General features: G+C 45.6%; 2 non-coding genes across 2 annotated transcripts; one reads left to right on the top strand and one right to left on the bottom strand.

Moving 5' to 3' along the window:
* Nucleotides 1-749: 749 nt before the first annotated feature.
* On the top strand, nucleotides 750-821 carry trnam-cau (transfer RNA methionine (anticodon CAU)). Its single transcript has one exon. It is a non-coding gene; the product is annotated as a tRNA-Met (tRNA).
* A 13,004-nt stretch (nucleotides 822-13,825) lies between these two features.
* Nucleotides 13,826-13,899, bottom strand: trnas-aga (transfer RNA serine (anticodon AGA)). Its single transcript has one exon. It is a non-coding gene; the product is annotated as a tRNA-Ser (tRNA).
* Between the last annotated feature and the right edge of the window lie 4,896 nt (nucleotides 13,900-18,795).

An 18,795-nucleotide genomic window follows, 5' to 3' on the forward strand; every position in this document is an offset into this window, starting at 1 on the left:
ATGTTTTTCCCTCTTGTTAGTTCCCTCACCACCTACTGCAGACCCAATCGAGCAGCTATGTCCGTTAGGACTCGGCCAGCATGGTCAGTAGTGGTGCTACCGAGCCACTCATGGTGATGGACATTGAAACCCCCCAGCCAGACTACATTCTGTCCCTTGCCACCCTCAGTGCTCCCTCCAAGTGGTGTTCATCAGTCTCTCGCTGTCTCTTATAATAAAAACAAGAAATGCTGGAACCACTCAGCAGGTCTGGCAGCATCTGTGGAAAGAGAAACAGAGTTAACGTTTCGGGTCAGTGACCCTTCATCGGAACGATGAAACGTTAACTCTTCGTTCCGATGAAGGGTCACTGACCCGAAACGTTAACTCTGCTTCTCTTTCCACAGATGCTGCCAGACCTGCTGAGTGGTTCCAGCATTTCTTGTTTTTATTTCAGATTTCCAGCATCCGCAGTATTTTGCTTTTATCTCGCTGTCTCTTGCTGGTTTGCTCAGTACCTTTCTCTGTCTGTTCCTTTCTGGGTCCTGATAATATCTACCTGGTTTTCTGTGTGTCTTTCTCTGCCTGCCTCATTATCGGTGCTGTTACTCAGTGTCCTTGTGTCATTGTGCAGTGAGGGTGAGTCCGTCAGCACGTGTGTTGCTGAGTCTGGGATTCTTGAGAAATCCGACTCCAATCCTATTTTGATAAAAACATTGGGGAAATGAACATATTTCACTAACAGGCAGCTAAAATTCAAAACAGCAGTTAGCAGAGTGGCGCAGCGGAAGCGTGCTGGGCTCATAACCCAGAGGTCGATGGATCAAAACCATTCTTTGCTATTTACGCTTGGCAGAAAGACAAACAGTTCACTTTCAAAACATCAAGTGTTTCCCCAGAAAAGCAAGACGCGCTCGATTGCAATCAGCTTTTTCCTTCTAGTGAACACATCAATCAGTAACAAATCACTTTTGCTCACACGAACACAAACTGCAAACACGAACCAGCCGAGTCTCTCCCACTTTGTCAACCCCTTCCTGCAGAGCCTCCTCTCCACCACCAGATGGTGATGTTGGCCACAATAAAACCAGGGCAAATGGTCACAGTGAGGAGACGGTCAGCAGCAGAAAATAAAACAATAACAGGGAAAACCTTTACACAACAACAGGGTACATCTTTACACAACAGAAAACATATTCACACAACAGGAAATACCTTTAGACAACAGGGAGAGCACAATCATACAAATGCCTTGTTTCTCCATCTCAGTTTCGTTGTCTGTCTCTCTCTCTCCATTCCACATTTTTGCTTCCTCACAGTCTATTAGTTTTCTATGTGTTTTTCTCTCTGTCCCGTTGTCGATGGTGTCACTCAGCGTCCTTGTAACATTGCGTAGCCAGGCTGAGCCTCCCAACACCTGTGTTACAGAACATAGAACATAGAACAGTACAGCACAGTACAGGCCCTTCGGCCCACGATGATGTGCCGTACCTTTAACCTACTCTAAGATCAAAACTACCTACATACCCTTCATTCTACTATCATCCATGTACCTATCCAAGAGACGCTTAAATGTCCCTAATGTATCTGCTTCTACTACCACCGCTGGCAGTGCATTCCACGCACCCACCACTCTCTTGTGTGAAGAACCTACCTCTGACATCTCCCCGAAACATTCCTCCATCACCTTAAAATTATGCCCCCTGGTGATAGCCCTTTCCACCCTGGGAAAAAGTCTCTGGCTATCCACTCTATCTATGCCTCTCATCATCTTGTACCCCTCTATCAAGTCACCTCTCATCCTTCTTCGTTCCAATGAGAAAAGTCCCAGCTCCCTCAATCTTTCTTTGTAAGACATGCCCTCCAGTCCAGGCAGCATCCTGATAAATCTCCTCTGCACCCTCTCTAAAGCTTCCACATCCTTCCTATAATGAGACGACCAGAACTGAACACAATATTCCAAGTGTGGTCTAACCAGGGCTTTATAGAGCTGCAGCATAACCTCGCGGCTCTTAAACTCAATCACCCTGTTAATGAAAGCCAACACACCATACGCCTTCTTAACAACCCTATCAACTTGGGTGGCAACTTTGAGCGATCTATGGACATGGGCCCCAAGATCCCTCTGTTCCTCCACACTATCAAGAATCCTGTCTTTTCGCCTGTATTCTGCATTCAAATTCAACCCTCCAAAATGAATCACTTCACACTTTTCCAGGTTGAACTCCATCTGCCACTTCTCAGCCCAGCTCTGCATCATGTCAATGTCCTGTTGCAACCTACAACAGCCTTCCACACTATCCACAACTCCAGCAACCTTCGTGTCACCGGCAAACTTGCTAACCCAGACTTCCACTTCCTCATCCAAGTCATTAATAAAAATCACAAAGAGCAGAGGTCCCAGAACAGATCCCTGCGGAACACCACTGGTCACCGAGCTCCAGGCTGAATACTTTCCATCTACTACCACCCTCTGTCTTCTATGGCCAGCCAATTCTGTATCCAGACAGCCAACTTTCCCTGTATCCCATGCCTCCTTACTTTCTGAATGAGCCTACCATGGGGAACCTTATCAAACGCCTTGCTGAAATCCACGTACACCACATCCACTGCTCTTCCTTCATCAATGTGTTTTGTCACATCTTCAAAGAATGTAATAAGGCTTGTGAGGCATGACCTGCCCCTCACAAAGCCATGCTGACTGTCTCTAATCAAACTATGCTTTTCCAACTAATCATAAATCCTGTCTCTCAGAATCCTCTCCAATAATTTGCCCACTACCTACGTAAGACTGACTGGTCTATAATTCCCAGGGTTATCCCTATTCCCTTTCTTGAACAAGGGAATAACATTTGCCACCCTCCAATCATCTGGTACTACTCCAGTGGACAGTGAGGACGCAAAGATCATCGCCAAAGGCGCGGCAATCTCTTCCCTCGCTTTCCTTAATATCCTTGGGTATATCCCGTCTGGCCCCAGGGACTTATCTGTCCTCATGTCTTTCAAAATTTCCAGCACATCCTCCCTCTTAACATCAACCTGTTCGAGCATATCAGCCTGTTTCACGCTGTCCTCACAAACGACCAGGTCCCTCTCACTAGTGAATACTGAAGCAAAGTATTCATTTAGGACCTCCCCTGCCTCCTCCGACTCCAGGCACAATTTGCCTCCAATATCCTTGATCGGCCCTACCCTCACTCTGGCCATCCTCTTGTTCCTCACATAAGTGTAGAACGCATTGGGATTTTCCTTAATCCTACCCGCCAAGACTTTTTCATGTCCCCTTCTAGCTCTCCTAAGTCCATTCTTCAGTTCCTTCCTGGCTACCTTGGAACCCTCTAGAGCCCTGTCTGATCCTTGCTTCCTCAACCTTAAGTAAGCTTCCTTCTTCCTCTTGACTAGCTGTTCCACATTTCTTGTCATCCAAGGTTCCTTCACCCTTCCATCCCTTCCTTGCCTCATCGGGACAAACCTATCCAGCAGTCGCAGCAAGTGCTCCCTAAACAACCTCCACATTTCTGTCGTGCATTTCCCTGAAAACATCTGTTCCCAATTTATGCACCCCAGTTCCTGCCTAATAGCATTGTAATTCCCCCTCCCCCAATTAAATATTTTCCCATCCCGTCTGCTCCTGTCCCTCTCCATGACGATAGTAAAGGTCAGGGAGTTGTGATCACCAGCACCGAAATGCTCTCCCACCGAGAGATCTGCCACCTGGCCTTGTTCGTTGCCAATCACCAAATCCAACATAGCTTCCCCTCTAGTCAGCCTATCTACATATTGAGTCAGGAAACCTTCCTGGACACACCTGACAAAAACTGCTCCATCCAAACTATTTGCACTAAGGAGGTTCCAATCAATATTAGGGAAGTTGAAGTCACCCATGACAACAACCCTGTTACTTCTGCACCTTTCCAAAATCTGCCTCCCAATCTGTTCCTCCGTGTCTCTGTTGCTATTGAGGGGTCTATGGAAAACTCCCAATAAAGTGACTGCTCCTTTCCTGTTTCTGACTTCCACCCATAATGACTCAGTAGACAAACCCTCCTCGATGACCTCCCTTTCTGCAGCTGTGATACTATCCCTGATTAACAATGCCACTCCCCCACTTCTTTTACCTCCCTCCCTATTCCTTTTGAAACATCTAAACCCCGGAACATCCAACATCAATTCCTGTCCCTGTGATCTCCAAGTGCCCGTAATGGCCACAACATCGTAGCTCGAAGTACTGATCCATGCTCTAAGTTCATCACTCTTATTCCTGACACTTCTTGCATTAAAATAGACACACTTCAACCCATCATACTGGCTGAAACTTTGCCCTGTCAACTGTCTAACCTTCCTCACAGACTCTCTGCACTCGGTATCTGCCTGTTCAACAGCTACCCCATCCACTGATCCATAGCTCCGTTTCCCATCCCCCTGCCAAACTAGTTTAAACCCTCCCGAAGAGCTCTAGCAAACCTCCCGCCCAGGATATTGGTGCCCCTCCAGTTCAGATGCAACCCGTCCTTCTTGTACAGGTCCCACCTTCCCCAGAAGGTATCCCAATGATCCACATAACTGAAGCCCTCCCTGCTACACCAGCTCTGTAGCCACGTGTTCAGCTGCACTCACTCTCTGTTTCTAGCCGCACGAGCACGTGGCACCGGTATCAATCCTGAGATTACTACTCTGCTCGTCCTGCCTTTTAGCTTCCAACCTAACTCCTATATTCGCTTTTCAGGTCCTCATCCATTTTCCTAGCTATGTCATTGGTACCGATATGGGCCACGACTTCTGGCTGCTCCCCCTCACCCTTAAGAATCCTGTAGACTCGATCTGAGACATGCCTGACCCTGGCACCCAGGAGGCAACATGCCATCCGGGAGTCTCGTTCGCGACCACAGCATCTCCTGTCTGTTCCTCTAACCATTGAATCTCCTGTTACTATCGCTCTCCTATTCTCCACCCTTCCCTTCTGAGCCGCAGAGCCAGGCTCAGTGGGAGAGATCTGGCCGCTGTGTCTTTCCCCTGGTAGGTCCCCCCCCCCGACCGTATCCAAAACGGTATACTTATTATTGAAGGGAACGGCCACAGGGGATCCCTGCACTGTGCGCCTATTCCCTTTCCCTCCCCTGATGGTCACCCAGCTACCTTTATCCTGTGACTTAGGTGTCAGTACTTCCCTATAACTGCTCTCTATCATCCCCTCTGCCTCCCGCATGATCCGAAGTTCATCCAGCTCCAGCTCCAGTTCCCTAACGCGCTCTGTGAGGAGCTGGAGTTGGGTGCACTTCTCACAGGTGATGTCAGCAGGGACACAAGTGGTGACCCTTACCTCCCACATCCTGCAAGAGGAGCATGCAACTGCCCTAGCTTCCATCCCCTCTGCTCTAAATTGACAACAGAGAATAAAAAAATATAAAGGAAAACCTTACCTTACCAAACCCTCCACACAAGAGTCCTTTTTTTGGTTGGAGGAGGAGGATGGGTGGGAGACACTACACGTGTAGTGTTTCGGGTTTAGCCACTGCCCGAATATATAAGTTCACTTACACAGCAGTCCCCGTGTCCGCGTCCGCCGAATCGCCAGGTCAGTACTTTATAGTGAAACGTACCTTCCCAGCTGCCCCCTGGCTCGCACTATCACCGCTACTGCTGATCAAAGGTGTTGCTGTAATAAAAACAGAAAATGCTGGAAATCCTAAGTAGGTCTGGCAGCATCTGTGCAGAGAGAAACAGTAAACAGTTCAGGTCTGTTTCCTTAGCTCACATTAACTTTGTTTCTTTCTCCACAGATGCTGCCAGACCTGCTGACTATTTCAAGCATTTTCTGTTTATGTTTCCGATTTCCAGCATCTGCAGTATTTTGCTTTTGTACGTGTGTTGCTATGTCTGGGACTGTTTGAGTGCAATGCTATTGCTTTATAAACAGCGTTGAAACAAACATTTATCTAGTTAACACACAGCACTAATACACAGCTGGATATAAACAGCAGCCTGCAGCAGAGGGTGCAGTGGATGTTTATTAACACAAATAATTCACCAGCACCATATTTACTGCTATCCACAATCACACCACGCTTCATCTTAACACGTTTTATTCTTCATTTACATCAACTTCTTGCTTCCAATAAACACTTCAATTTGGAACACAGCTTCCAAATCACCTTTATTCACAAACCCGAACACAAGCTGCAAATGCTGCAAACACACACCAGCCCAGACTTTTCCCTTTCTGTCAACCCATTCCTGCATCACTGCCTCTCCACCAACAGTTGTCGCTAGAATCATACAATCATAGAATGGCTAAAGCACAGAAGGAGGTCATTCGGTCTGACGAGCCCATGCTGGCTCTCTGCTAAAGCAACTCACCTCATCTCACTCCCCAGTCATTTCAATTTCGGTGGTGGGAAAACTTCTCGAAAGAATAATTCGGGACAAAATTAATAGTCCCATGGATAAATGTGGGTTAATTCAGGAAAGACAGCATGGATTTCTTAAGGGAAAGTCATGTTTAACTGTCCTGCTGGAGTTTTTTGATGAGGGAACAGAGAAGGCTGATGAGGGCAATGCTGTTGATGTGGTGTACATGGACTTTCAAAAGGTCTGACAGCATCTGAAAGGTCACTGACCTGAAACGTTAACTCTGCTTCTCTCTCCACAGATGCTGCCAGACCTGCTGAGTATTTCCAGCACTTTTTGTTTACATTTCAGATTTCTAGCATCTGCAGTATTTTGCTTTTATTGACTTTCAAAAGGAGTTTGATACAGTGCAACACAACAGACTTGTGAACAAAGTTATAACTCATGGAATAAAAGGGACAGTAGTAACATGGATATGGAATTGGCTGAGTGACAGGAAACAAAGAGTAGTGATCAATGGATGTTCTTCGGGCTAGAGGAAGGTTTGTAGTGGAGTTCCCCAGGAGTCAGTGTTGGGACCCTTGCCTTTCCTGATATATATTAATGACCGAGACCTTGGTGTACAGGGCAGAATTTCAAAGTTTATGGATGATACGAAAATTGGAAGCATTGTGAACTGTAAGGATGATAGTGTAGAACTTCAAAAGGACATAGACAAGTTGGTGGAATGGGAGGACAGATGACAGGTGAAGTTCAATGCAGAGAAATGTGAATTGATTCATTTTGGTAGGAAGAACATGGAGTGACAATGTAGAATAAAGGGTACAATTCTAAAGGGGGTGCAGGTGCAGTGGGACCTGGGGTTATATGTCATTGGTTGAGAGAGTGGTTAATAAAGCATACAGTATCCTCGGCTTTAGTAATAGAGGCATAGAGTACAAGAACAAGGAGGTCATGTTGAACTTGTATAAGACACTAGCCTCAGCTGAAGTACTGCATCCAGTTCTGGGTGCCACACTTTAGGAAAGATGTGAAGGCATTGGAGAGATTATGGAAAAGATTCATGAGAATGGTTCCAGGGATGAGGAACTTCAGTTATGAAGATAGATTGGAGAAGTTAGGACTGTTTTCCTTGGAGAAAAGAAGGCTAAGAGGAGATTTCATAGTGGTATTCAAAATGATGAGGGGTGTGGACAGAGTGGATAGGGAGAAACTGTTCCCACTTGTGAAAGGATCGAGAACGAGAGGGCACAGATTTAAAGTAATTGGTAAAAGAAGCAAAAGCGACATGAGGAAAAACTTTTTCACACAGCGAGTGGTTAAAGTATGAACTGCCTGAGAATGTGATGGAGGCAGGTTCAATTGAAGCATTCAAAGGGGAATTAGACTGTTATCTGAAAAGGAAGAATGTGCAGAATTATGGGGAGAAGACGGGGAAGTGACATCAGGTGAATTGCTCATTTGGAGAGTCAGTGCAGACACGATGGGCCAAATGGCCTCCTTCTGTGTAGTAACAATTCTGTGATTCTGTGATTCCAAGATTCAAGTCATTTCTATATATGGTGGTCCTGACACTGACCCTTGTGGACATCACTGTTCACCATCTTCCATTCTGAAAAACAGCCAAATACCACAACTCGCCTTTCTTGATATTTCATCCATTTTTTAATCCAAGCAGATACTGACCCTCCTATTCCAGGAGCCTCAGTTTTGTTACCCAGCCTTTTATGTGGTAGTCTGTCAAACGCTTTCTTAAAATCCATATAGACAACATCCATTGCTTTCCCTTCATCAACCTTTTCTGTTACTTCATCAAAAAAATCAGTTATATTAGTGAAGAAGTGGAAAGGTGCTGAAGCTTTCAGTTTTCGGTCGACCCAAACCAAGTTCAAGGCCTGAATAATGAACCGATTGCCTCATTAGTTCTGTGAATAATACAATGATTTAATAGACAAAGTTTTGAAACATTCCTGCCCATAAATCTTGATAACAGAGAGTGTGTGGATCTCCTGACTCAGAATGTTTAATGGATACAGTCCTCAGATCCGACCAGGAACCCCTGAACATCCACAGTAAAGGCAGTGTGGATGAGGAAATGTAAGAGCCGGGAGCTGAAACTCAGGGACGGCCGAGCTCTCCTGTCATTGAGCTTGTGTGTCTGCTCTGCTCGCCGCACTTCCGGCTCTACTTTGTTTCCAATGAAAAGATGAAAAGGGCCGTTCGGTTTTCCTCTCACTGACAGCGTGTTTCACTCGGGTTAATATAACCCGGGACTTTTGCAGCTGAAATGAATTCTGCAAGGTCCCAGCAAACAGACCGGCTCCCTCCTTTCTCCCCTCTTTCTATCGGATTGTTTTACCAGGAGGGGCTCAATAATAACAAACCCCCTGCAGGGAATGACCGCAAATTGAGCATCTAAATGGGGCAAGTGGGCAGCTTTCTGGGTTCTAGGTTCCCCCTACCCCGCCCCTCACTCCCTCCAGTCCAAGCCCCTCTTCACTTTCTTTGGGACTTTGATGAGGGTGAAATGGGGAAAGTTCCCATTGATGTTTGAATGCTGAATTGCTGCAGAGATCTGCGCACGCGCGATGCAGCCCCGCCCCAGTGGGACGTCACAATAAGGAGTGGAGCCCATGCGCAGCCTTTCCCCAACCCTGTCTGTGAGGCCATTCACTCAATCAGGGGAAGATGCTTTAAATCAGCTGCTAATGGAGACTTCCCGGGCCCGGGGGAAGGGAACAAACAGCATCTACTTCCAGCAGCCACTGCTTTGGGAGCGTGTCCGCAGATGTGCTCAGAGATTAGCATTGAGTGGTGGGAAGTTGAGGGGGAGTCGGGGAGTGTTTGTAACAGACACTGTGGAGCAGGAGCTGCTCCCGGAACATGGAGTGAGCCGGGGACACGGGGAAGGGAGAGTTCATTCTCGGACAGTGTCTGTACAGGCTCAGGGAGACACAATGGGAAGAAATCACTATTGAAAATCACTGACAATTTCACCACCCAAAGGAGAGGGAATTTTCCTGCTTTAGTTCCAGTCTCTCACTGTTTGTTGGATTGTGAACAGTGGGGGGAAAATAGCCGCAAACTAACGATGTGGACAGTTAGACAAAGAGCATTTATTGCAGACACCAGGTGAGAAGTGTGAAAGGCACATTTTAAATAGTGGCTGCTTGTTTTCCGTTGAAATAGAAATGTGACTGTGTAAAGGTCACTGCTCTTTCGGACAGTCCCAGTCATTGAGCAGTGCAGGGCTTGTGTTGTTTCTGAATGTCACAAACTTGTTGTAAAACCACTGCAAACACCTGGTAAACAGAAGCTGAATACTGCAGTACTGCAGTGGAGGCAGACACTGACACCGTTTGTGTTCTTGGTTTTCATTTTGTGATTGCTCACAATGATTATTATTGGGACGATTACATTGATCGCTTTTGTATCTTCTACCTCACCAGTTCTTTCATTCCTGCAGGAAAATACATGACGGAACCTGAATAGATGTGGTGATTCTTGGACACAAGGAAATGTGCAGTGATCTCGTTCCAACACACAGTCGGTACAGGATCACTCCCAAAGCACAGAGATACTGCCAGCTCATCAGTTCCACTGGAACAAACAAAAGAAGTAGTCAGACAGACACTGATCCCAAAGTCAAGAGACACATTTTCAATCCAACAGTCAAACAACAGCAGGAGAGACAGAAGTTGTTTCTATTTCACTCCAATTCAGTACAGCTGACAGGTTGATATATCAATCACAGTCCAAAAACAAACTCACTATCAGATCTAAATAAACTCTGTCACCATGGTCACATTTTAAATATAAAATCTGAAATAGAACAGACAAAATTTACCTGATTGAAAGGTGCAGAATGAATGCAAGGAGGCTTCAAGGGGATTTGGACAGGTTAAATGAATGGGCAAGAACATGGCAGATGGAATATAATGTGAATAAGTGTGAAGTTCTCCACTTTGGTCAAATAAACAGAAAGACAGAGTATTTCTTAAATGGTGAGAGGTTGAGAAGTGTCGATGTCCAAAGGCACCTGGGTGTCCTTGTTCATGAGACACGAAAAGCTACTATGCAGGTGCAGCAAGCAATTCGGAAGGCAAATGGTATGTTGGCTTCATTGAAAGCGTATTTGAGTACATGAGTAAAGATGTATGAAGTCTAGATGAGACCGCACCTGGAGTATTCTGTACAATTTTGGTTTCCTTATCGAAGGAAGGATAGACTTGTCACAGAGGGAGTGCAACAGAGATTCACCGGTCTCATCCCCTCGGATGGTGGGATTGTCTGATGATGAGAGACTGCAGAAACTGGGCCTAAATTCTCTAGAGTTTTGAAGAATGAGAGGTGATCTCATTGAAACAGACAAAGTTCTTACAGGGTGTCACAGGGTAGATATGGATAGGATGTTTCCTCTGTCTAGTGAGTCCAGAACAAGGGGACACAGTCTCAGAATAAGGGCAGACTGAGATGAGCAGGAATTTCTTTACTCAGAGGGTGCAAAATCTGTGGAATTCTTTATCCCAGAGGGCTGTGGAAGATCAATCATTGAACATATTCAAGACAGAAATCGATAGATTTCTAAATACTAACAAGATCAAGCGATATGGAGATGGCAGAGAAAAATGGCGGAGAGGTAGATGATCAGTCACGATCTGTTTGAATGTTGGAGCAGGCTCGATGGGCTGAATGGCCTAATGCCCCTATTTCCTATGATCCTATGAATCCCAATAATGTACATCAGAACGTTAGACCAAGTTATGCATTACATACCAGTTCAAAAATCCCACAGAGATTAAGACTGAAAGATACAGTATCAATTCCATTACTACAAAATGAAGGACTTGGAGCTTGCAGACCAGCCCATGTATAAGATTGAAAGTTATATTTTCATTCACAATCGTTTTCACAGAGCTTAATATTGAATACCAATCCACAACTTGTACAGGACTACCAAATAAAACCTACAACTGTAAAATACAGCTAATCCATATTTTAAATTAAACACAAGGCAAACAAATATTGATACATTAAGAGAGCGGGAAACAGTGAGAGCAGAGTGGAGCATAAAGAGCCCAGGAGAGAGAGGGAGCAAGAGTTCATTCGGAGAGCAGGGAACAGCGAGAGCAGGCGTCAAAAAAGGCAAAGGAATACACAATTAATGGGAGAACACTGAACGGTGTAGAGGAAGTGAGGGACGTTGGAGTGAATGTCCACAGATCCCTGAAGTAGCAGTGCAGGTCAATAAGCTGGTTCAGCAGGTAAATGGAATCCTTTCCTTTATTAACTGAGGTATAGAGTATAAGGGTGACCTGGTATCCATGGCAATAAGTCACTGACAGCTAACATTCAGGTGCAGCAAGCAATTAGGAAGGCTAATAGTATGTTAGCCTTTATCACAAGAGGATTTGAGTACAGGAGTAGTGAATTCTTGCTTCAATTGTATGGAACCTTGGTTAGACTGCACTTGGAGTACTGTGTGCAATTTTGGTCCCCTTGCCTTAGGAAGGATATTATTGCCATAGATAGAGTGCAAAGAAGGTTCATCAGACTTGTTCCTGGGATGGTGGGACTGTCCTATGAAGAGAGATTGGGGAAACTGGGGCTGTATTCTCTGGAGTTTTGAAGAATGAGAGGTGATCTCATTGAAACCTACAAAATATTTAAAGGACAGTCAGGGTAGATGCAGCTAAGATGTTTCCCTGGTTGGGGAGTCGAGAACCAGGGGACGCAATTTCAAAATAAGGGGCATGCCACTTCGGACAGTTTTGAGGAGAAATGTTGTTACTCAGAGGGTTGTGAATCTTTGGAATTCTGTACCCCAGAGGGCTGTGGAAGCTCAGTCATTGAGTATGTTTAAAGCAGAGATTGACAGATTTCTAAATACAAATGACATAAGGGAATATGAGGAAAGTGTGGGGAAAAGGGCATTGAAGTGGATGATCAGCCATGATCATATTGAATGGTGGGGCAGGCTCGATGTGCTGAATGGTCGACTCCTGCTCCTATGTTCCTATGTTCCTAACTCCACATTATCGATGAGACACAGCCTCAGGCCGACTTGTCGGGTGTTGCAAACAGATAACACTGCTTCTGATCTTCACCAGAACAGAGAGTGAGATGTAAAATTGATCATCAAACAGACTGTGAGAGAATACAACAGAATAAAACACATGGAGAGACACTGTGGAATAACAAATAGATTAGGTTGGAATGTTGAATTATGATTGGAATGGATAAAACAGCAGATTAAATTGGGACAGAAAAGAGAAACTGATGGGAAGAAGGAAGAAAAGAAAGGATGGATCTGTTCACTTTTTTCAGTTTTTTCACTGGTCCATCAAAGCTGGATTAAAAAAAGATGCAAAAAACAGAGAATTTCACCGAAAAGGGAGATTAAATGCTGCCGAAACCTTGGATCGAAGGATGCCCCAACAGATCACCTGTTTAACTGTCTCCTCACTGGGGGATTTCAATCAATGAGCAATATTATTCTCTCCTTTTCTTTTGTTAAATGAAACCACTACTGTCACTTGGAGTTAATATCCCTGTGTTCCAACTCCTGAATAATGAAATTGTGATTTTCGTGATATTTTCTGGACACATTTCCTGCTGAAAGAACTAAGAGCTCTTTTCTAATTTACACAATACTATATACACACTCATCAAGCCTCCGAAACTAGCATCCTTGGTGCTGCTCTCTCCTCCCAAACCTCATCTCATGTGACTGTTACATCATCACTCTGATTGTGGGAGGGGTTAATCCCACTGTTTTCAGCATTAACCCTTTACATCCTCATACTGCACTGTCTGTCCAAAAAAATCGGTGGAGGGAACTTGAATTATCAACACAGCAACAGCTGCCAGTTGAAAATCAACTCAACTCATCAGAGAGAGACTGTCAGACAACTTCCTGCATCCAGTCCTGACCCTGTCACATGAAGCAGCTGCTTACCCAGACCCCACTCTCATCAACACTGAACATTTTTACTGAGACCCTTCAAATACTGTTTACAAAAGGCCGCAAAGATCAAAGTTCACACAGTTGTATTAAATACAACAAAGTTTAATATCTTCTCACCGTTTCTCGGGAACCACATGAGACTTAGGTTTTCTTATTTGGTTCCTTTGATTTTTCTTGTTCCTGACTGACAAATATTCCAAACCTCAGATAAACCCTCCCACTTGCGTCATGTCCCAGTCTCGGTTAAAAGCAACACATAATGACACAAACACTCTCCTTCAGTGAGATTAATATCAAGCTGTTTTCCAGGTTGAATGGAACTGTGATCAAATTTATGCCAAAGAAGTTAACTTTGATGTATTAGCACTGAAATTCTGTGCAAGGAGAAACAGCCATTCCAAACTCATATCCTTCACAAAGGCTGTTTTTTTATGTGATTGAAATTCATCAAGTATTTTGAATTAAAGTTCACAAGACACAGATGTCAGTGTTGATAATGAAACTTTTCAAGCATGTTGCAACTGTGAAATGAGGCTCTGCTGGGAGTTGAACCCAGGATCTCCTGTTTTCTAGACAGGTGCTTTAACCAACTAAACTACAGAGCCAGATCACAAATGTTTGTGCAATTGAAATCAGAGGAAGGCCTTATAGATACTGGGCAGGCTTTGGCGAGTCAAGAGCTGAGTTCGTCACGGCAGTGTTCCCAGCCTCTGACTCGCTCTTGTAGTTGTTGCTGTAGTTGTAATTGTAATAGGCAACCGTCTGTCTCCGAAGACGATGGGCTACACCCGGGGTGTACGTCACTTCTGTGTGAAACATCGTTTGTTGTGGCTGTAGAGGATGACTCGTGAGTGACAATCCCTTCCGCAGCTGGTACAGATGAATATCATTGGCCCGAGGTCGACTGATAATTTTTCCTTCCTCTGTGCTCTCTTTCCCACCATCTGGTCATTTCTTTGGTCCTCTGCTTTTACCATGGTCTTCCTGAATGCCTTTCTCCAGGAATTCCAGTCAGCAGGAAGGACTTCCCATGCATTGACTCCAATCCCAGTCAGCTTGAGATCTCGCTTTGCAGATGTCCTTGTATCACAGATGTGGGTGACCTGTTGGTCTCGTGCTGATAGCAAGCTCACCATAGAGCGTGTCTTTGGCAAAGCGACCGTCATCCATTCAGCACACATGACTCAGTCAACAGAGTCACCGCTGACTCAAGAGGGCAAACATGCTGCGGATCCCTGCACGCTGGTGTACTTCTGCATTCGGCACTCTGTCCTGCCAGGAGATGCCCAATATCCATCTGAGACAGTGGAGGTGGAAGCTGTTCAGCTGCTTTTCTTGGCTTGTATAAGTTGTTGATGCTTCTCTATTCTAAAGGAGGGTGCTGAGAACACAAGCCTGTTACACGCGGAGTTTTGTATTTTCGATCAGTTTGCTGTCGGTTCACACTCGTCTTCTCAACTTTGACATGACAGCTGCAGCATTGACAATCCTGGTGCTGATTTCAGTATCAAGGGACAGATTGCTGGTGATTGTTGATCCAAGGTATGTGAAGCTGTTGACAACCTCCAAAGTGAGCCTGTCGATGTTGATGGAAGGTGGAGTCTCTAGTCCTGGCCCATAACTTTGATCTTCCTGATGCTGATCGTCAGTCCAAACTCCTTGCAGGCCAGGGAGAACCGATATACAAGCTGCTGTTAATGAACTTCATTATGGGATGTCAGCACAGCGTCATCAGCAAAGAGCAACTCACAGACCAAGAACTGACTCATTTTGGTCTTGGTGCGCAGTCTTGCCAAGATGAACAGCTTGTCATCAGCTCTGGTATGCAGGTGGACAACCCCATCTGAGACACTGAAATTTTAAAATAGCAGCATGGAGAAGAATATGCCAATTGTAAAGGATGTGAGCTGTGAGGAGGTTACAAGGAGGCTTCCAGGGGACTTGGACAGGATAAGTGAATGAAATGACAGATGGAATATAATGTGAATAAGTGTGAAGTTATCCACTTTGGTAGAATAAACAGAAAGACAGAATATTTCTTAAATGGTGAGAGGTTGGGAAGTGTTGATGTCCAAAGGGACCTGGGTGTCCTTGTTCATGAGACACTAAAAGCTCGCATGCAGGTGCAGCAATCAATTAGGAAGGCAAATGGAATGTTGGCCTTAACACGAGGGGTCATGAGTACAGGAATAAAGATGTCTTGCTGCAATTGTATAGAGCCTTGGTGAGATTGTGTTGGAGTATTGTGTACAGTTTTGGTTTCCTTATCTAAGGAAGGATAGACTTGCCACAGAGGGAGTGCAACGGAGGGTCACCAGACTAATCCCTGGGATGGTGGGATTGTCTTATGAGGAAACTGGGCTTGTATTCCTTAAAGTTTCATTTAAAAGGCCATTTAAAACTGAGATAGGGTGGAATTTCTTCACTCAGAGGGTGGTGAATCTTTGGAATTCTCTACCTCAGGGGTTTGTGAAAGTTCAATCATTGAGCATGTTCAGGACAGAAATTGATAGAAATCTTGATACTCATGACATCAAGGGATATGGGGAGAGCGCGGGAAAGTGGTGTTGAGGTAGATGATCAGCAAGGATGTAATTGAATGACAGATCAGGCTCGACAGGTGAAACTGCCTCCTCCTACGTTCTGAAGAGAGTTTGCACAAGGACACAGCCCTGTTTTACCCCACTGCTGATCGTGAAAGTGTCTGATGTTGCTCCATTGTAACTGACGGAACTGTGCATGTTCTCGTGGAAAGAAGAGATGACGCCCAAGAGTTCAGGAGGGCAGCCTAGTTTCCACAGCAGTTTGAAGAGTCTGTCTCTGCTAACAAGATCGAAGGCCTTGGTGATGTCTATAAAGACAATGTAGAGTGGTCTGTACTGTTCACAGTACTTCTCCTGTAACTGCCGAAGTGAGAAAATCATGTCGACTGTCGATCTACCAGCTCTGAAGCTGCACTGAGACTCAGGATAGATGTGTGATGTCAGGGTCTGCAATCTGGTCAGAGCAATGTGAGCAAAGACCTTCCCCACAATACTTAGCAAGCAGATGCCTCGGTAATTGCTGCAGTCACTGCGATTCCCCCTTATTGTTGTACAAGGTGACAATGTTTGCATCACGCATGTTTAGAGGCGCAGATCTCCCCTTCCAACAGAGACACAGAAGTTCATGGAGATGCTGCAGCAGAGCTGCTTTTCCACTTTTGATGATTCCAGGTGGAGTACCATCATTTCCCAGGGCTTTACCACTGGCAAGACGGTCAATGGCCTTGTTGAGCTCTCCTATGGTGGGGTCACTGTCCAACTCCTCCACGACAGGGAAGTCTGGAATGGTGCTGAGAGCTACTTCAATGACAATGTTCTCCGTTATGTAGAGTTCAAGGTAATGCTCCACTCACCTTTCCATCTGCTTGTTAGGTTCAGTGATGATCGTCTCTGTCTTTGTCTTCAAAGGTGCTGATTTAGTTACTGCTGGGCCCGTTGCTTTCATAATTTTTTTTTTATTCATTCATGTGATGTGGTCATCACTGGCTAAGCCAGCATTTATTGCCCATCCCTCATTTCCCTTGAGAATGTGATGGTGAGCTGCCTTCTTGAACCGCTGCAGTCTGTGTGAGGTAGGTACACCCACAGTGCTGTTAGGAAGGGAGTTCCAGGATTTTGACCCAGCAACAGTGAAGGAAAGGCGATATAGTTCCAAGTCACGATAGTGTGTGGCTTGGAGGGGAACTTGCAGGTGGTGGTGTTCCCATGAATTTGCTGCCCTTGTCCTTATAGTTGGTAGAGGTTGCGGGTATGGAAGGTGCTGTCTAAGGAACCTTGGTGTGTTGAATTCCTTCATATGTCCCTCTAGCAGCCCCCAGATTCAGCGGCAGATTGTATGCTGTTGCAGAGTTTTAACCAGTATTGATTGGTGCAGTGCTGAGCAGTCTGCAGAGACTTGTGTCTGGCAGCTCTGAGAGCATCTAGAGTTTGTTTGCTGCGGACTTGTTTGTAGTTCATGAGGGCTCTCTTCTTAGTTGCAGTAACTGACTCCATTTCAGTCCAATAAGCCTCAAACCAGTCAGCATTCCTCCCATCTCTTTTCCCATACACAGTGAGTGCAGAGTTATAGATGGTGGCGTGCAGATGATTCCACTTTGACACTGCACTGAGGCCTTGGGTGTTTTCTGAAAGAGCCTGATCGAGGATGTTGAGGAACTCCTGGGTCCTTTCTGGGTCAGTGGTTCGGCTAGTGTTGATCCGAGAACGACCTTTCTTCTTGGATGGATGAAGCTTCCTTGGCTGAAGCCTGACCTTGTTACACACCAGGGAGTGGTCAGTGTCACAGTCAGCGCTGTGATAGCTGCGTGTGATGAGGATACTGCTGAGGGTGGTACGTCTGGTGCTGATAAGGTCTAGCTGGTGCCAGTGGCATGATCTCGGACGTCTCCAGGACACCTTGTGGCACAGCTTGACCTGGAAGTAGCTGTTCGTCACACAGAGTCCATGGTGACAGCATAGCTCCAGAAACCTCTGTCCATTTTTGCTCATCTTGCCAATCCCCTTGTGCCCTATGCTCATTGGCCAAGCTGTAGTCAGTACCCAAGCTTGCGTTGAAATCCCCGAGAAGATACAGTCCCTCGGTGCTGGGAATTCTACTGATGGCAATGTCAAGTGTCTCATAGAATTGATCCTTGACATCTGGGGTGGAGGTGAGTGTCGGGACATAGATGCACATGAGATTAACTGGGCCCGCGCTTGTTGACAAGTGAAGGGTAAGAAGTCTCTCTGAGCCAACTGTGGGGGGTTCACTCATTGCAAGTAGCGTGTTTTTTACTGTGAGACCCACTCCATGCTCACGAGTTGCCTCTTGGGCTTTCCCCTGCCTGAAGAAGGTGTAGTGTTTCTCTTTGAGGGATCCACTTTGAATGAGTCTAGTTTCTTGCAGCACAGCAATGTCCACATTGAGCCTTGTGAGTTCCTTGTCAATCACAGCTGTCTGGTGTGTGTCATCAACCTGCAGAAGGTTGTCAGTAAGGCCAGGACACATGGTCCTTACATTCCAGCTTGTGATGCGAAGCACTGGTGTCTTCTTTGCTGAGTTTGTGTTGCCTGGTGCATAGATTATCAATCCGCCAGTTGAGAGATATCTCTCTAAGCTGCAAGCACCCATTGAAGCAAGTAGGTCGTGGCAGGACAGCACCTAACTGACTGGGGGCTGCACAGCTTGGAGTAGGTGGTAGTTCTCCAATGAGACGCGATGATCTCTCCCACTGTCAAAAGTAACCCCTGGTGCTCATACTCTACACCAATTGAGTGAGAGCTTATACTCGGTAACTGTTTCTTCCCATGTTTTGCTAATGTTTAACCACGAAGCTGGAGTGTCCTCTCCAGGGCACAGGCCTGGGCAAATAGTATGGAGACACTGAGCATCAGGACCCCCTCTCAGCATTGCTAGTATTGTCCAAAGGAAAGGAAAAAAACAGTTCTGTTTGGTACCAGCTCTGCTGTCGGAGTTGC

This window comes from Heterodontus francisci, unplaced genomic scaffold, assembly GCF_036365525.1.
Source record: "Heterodontus francisci isolate sHetFra1 unplaced genomic scaffold, sHetFra1.hap1 HAP1_SCAFFOLD_51_1, whole genome shotgun sequence".
NCBI classification, from domain to species: domain Eukaryota; kingdom Metazoa; phylum Chordata; class Chondrichthyes; order Heterodontiformes; family Heterodontidae; genus Heterodontus; species Heterodontus francisci.